Raw genomic sequence first — 3,774 nt, forward strand, 5'->3', positions numbered from 1 at the left:
GGCAATTCTTAAAAATCTACGTGAAAACTTCCTCTCCCCTAGACCACTTAACTTAACTTTCCTTCCGTTTTTTTCTTAAGAAACATTTCTCGAACAAGCTGAATGATCCTATGACGGACGACTAAAAGATTCTGAGAGGCTTCAAATGAGCACTGGAGATGGCTAAACCACTGTATAACATCGGGCCTGTTAGCAGGACATACCAACAGGAACTGCATGTAAGATCGGACGACTAATCATTAGCAACATAACGGTCGTACAAGCAGCATTGCGTGCGCAGTGTATGGCGTTTTTACTCGAAAAAAAATCTAGGCTCGAAAAAAAATCTACTCGAAAAAAAAACTTTTGTTACATTAAGCGGTTATTTTTTCAGCAGTTTCAGATTACTGCGCTGGCGCAACTCTAATACGTGCACTTGTGAATTGGTGGGTGCACTCTTAACGGGCTGCTGAATCGTTTGGCAGCATTTGAATCAGCTGGCGCACTCTTAACGGATCGCTTAACTGTGTGGCAGCGTGTGAACTGGCGCGGGTTCTCAACAGGCGTCGAGATCGCAACAGGTGACGAGTTCTCAACAGGCGACGAGTTCTCAACCACAGGCGATGATATCTCATCAGGCGACGAGTTCTCAAAATTTAACGAGTTCTCAACAGGTGACAAGTTCTCAACAGGCGGCGATTTCTCAACAGACGAAAAGATCTCAACAGGCGACGACTTCTCAACAGGCGACGAGTTCTCAACAAGATATCGTCACCCAGGTCATCGACGAGAATACCCATCCACCGTCCCGATTATTAGAAAAATTCTGAATTTTCGTTCCCACCACAAGTTAAAAACTTCTCTTTCGATTATGTTCTTAGAGCTCTGAAGCTGCCTTTAGATTACATCTTGGACGATCGTGAAGTTCAAGATCCAATGGCACGAGAGGCAACAGGCATTTTTGTTGTTCTTGAAGAACTTACATTTAGAACTTATATCTAGGCAATTTTTGCAATTTTCTAATACAAATATAAGGTAACAACTGAAACACTGGAAACAAAACATGGATGATGAGATAACTAGTTGTCAAAAAAATCCATTCAGTTTAAGAAAAAATCAGTACCACTTAGCGATGATCATTTATATTGTTTCACTCTGCTGAGAGTTAGGAAAAATAATATCGTTTTTGTAACGTAAGAAAAAATATATTTTGGTGCCCTTTCTTTTCATGGGCTTAGAGACCATAACATCTGCATGAAAACGGCGCAGAAGAAAAGATACTCAAAATAATTTTTTAATCTGGGTTCAATCTTTAAATGTTTATTATAGGTTGTGGAGATGTCGGTGGTGGTGTTAATGAAACTCCTCAAGAACAATCCCAATTCAAAACAGGATTCGACCAATGTGCTTTCAAGGAATTTCATCGACTTTCCACTAGACTACTTTTAGACAACGAGAGAAGCTCAGAGAGATGTGGTGAAATTTCTAACTGAGATTCTACACTTTAAACAACTGAAGTTCTTCTGTCCACCACAATTACCTACTTTTGAGTGAGGCTGCGGCTTATACAGAATCGTATGAAGGTATGACGGGCAGTTATAATTTATATGCACTGCTGGCTCGATAAAAGGTTTTCCAAATGTTTAAAAGAAACAATGGCAAGGAGTTGAAAACCAAAGCAATCGACTCTTTCCCGAAAACCCGTAATTATGCAGTTGTTTACGTCTGAGCAGATCAGGGAAAGATTATGGCTGGCTTTCTGGTTGACTGTGTCTATACTGTCGAGGACTCTGCGGCGTTTGGCTGCATTTTCATTTCGGTGGCTAGATGAAAAAGTTACCAATAACCGGCAGTGGGAGAGATCACAGCTTTACAAGAACTCTAGAAAGCTAATCGACATGAGACTATTCAAGGAGCCGAATCTGTTCAAAAGAATTGAGGCGATTGCGGCAATCCTCCTCTTCAGAACACTGCAATTAGTCGGTGATTATTCCAGCGCAACAAACTTTTGAAACGAGGTAGTTGCAGCATTCTAAAAAGCTGTGTGAAAGTCTAAATACTTTTTTTAACCTGCAGTAGCAATAATTTGAAACCAACAAGCGCAAATTATAATGAGGCGCAGTTGAAAATTGTTTTAAACAGGATCTTTTTTGTAAACATAATTACCACACTATTTATCATTACTTTACTACTAACTAGAAACTTTTTTTATAGAAGCTCCTTACCTTTTACCTAAATTCCAGTTCGTTTTCTGGTTGAATGCAAATTTTTCCTGTCTTACAATTTGATAGTTTCTAAGTGCATTCCTGTCTAAGACTTACTGCAAAATTTTCTTGTTTTATAAAATAATAAAGTTATTGTGTTCCTGTCTGAAATTTTATAGCGATTTTTTCCTGTCTAAACGTTTCTTATTTTCAAACGTCTTAAATTCAATAACTTATAGCAAACTTATACATTTTAATTTCATAATTAATTTTTTATAGACTCAAACTTTCAAACAAATAAAACACTGTCAGTTTCTTTTCTGTTGAAATGGCAAGCAGAGCAAAAATAACTTCAAACATTATGCTTCAAGATAGTAAGAAATGATTGATTTTTTTCAAAATTCTTCATTGCTATTTTTTTCTTGATCTCGACATTAAATCACATAGGACGTCCCCCTGGTACACATACACAACAAGCACTTATTTGCTCAAGATAAACCTGCTTCGATCATTATGTTTCGAGGTAGTTATCTTCGATTGAAAGTGATTGAAACAAAATTACTTTTTTTCTCAATTTCCATCTATCACTGAGATAGGACGCGTACCGAGGTGCACACACAAACTAGCAACCGATTTTTTTTTGTACCCCTTTGTATGTGTACTCCTTTGTTTGTATGTCTACCCCTGGCACACATACACCTATGCCCTATGCCCGCTATTCACACACTGTCATGTGTTTGCCACTGCGCTGCACATTTCATAACATATCCCGCCGATTCATACAGCAAAGCATAGCACAGCAAAAATTACAAATGACGGCCAAATACATGCTCAAATCATGCGTTTATCAACCCACATCCAATCACGTAATATTACAAATTTTACCCAACAGACCTTCTACCATTAAAAAAGTTTCTCTTTGTGAATGAAAACTTAGAGAGCTTAAAAAAAGATCACAAGGGCGAACAACAAAATATTACCAGAGGTCTCAAAAAAACCCAACAAAAAAAACTGAGTGGACTTTTGCGGCTCCATTGGAACAAGCTGAAACATACATTTAAAACATTTGATTCTGTACACACCGCTTTTTAATTTTTGCATTGGCGAAATTTATGAATAACCCGTCCAATTAGTCAACCGGAAACTTTTTATCTAGTCTTTACTGCCAACTCCACGGATTTCCATAATCAAAAGTTTTCAAAAAAATTGGCAAGAGGAATCAATGCAAGCAAACATGGTTTAGTGATCAGTGAGAGATCACAGATTCAATGGATTAGTAGAACAGTTTACTTAGACTGTAATAGCAAATCTTTTTCAACCAATCCGAATCTTGCTCAATTTCAGCGATAAACAAGATTATTTGAACTCCTAAATCATTTAGTTAAGCTTTGTTCGCGTGTACGCTTTTAGTTTCTCGCCTGAAAATTAAAAAAAAACGGTTTCATCATTAATTTTTCGATAAGAGAAGTTTGATCCTAACTGATGCAAAAGTTAATTAATGACTAAAGACGTTTCAATTGAAGAGGGGCATCAATGCGAGAAGGGGAGTTTCAATTGAAGATGGGAGCGACCCAAAGGTCAACGAACCAAG

Source organism: Symsagittifera roscoffensis, chromosome 6 (assembly GCF_963678635.1).
Source record: "Symsagittifera roscoffensis chromosome 6, txSymRosc1.1, whole genome shotgun sequence".
Taxonomy (NCBI): Eukaryota; Metazoa; Xenacoelomorpha; order Acoela; family Convolutidae; genus Symsagittifera; species Symsagittifera roscoffensis.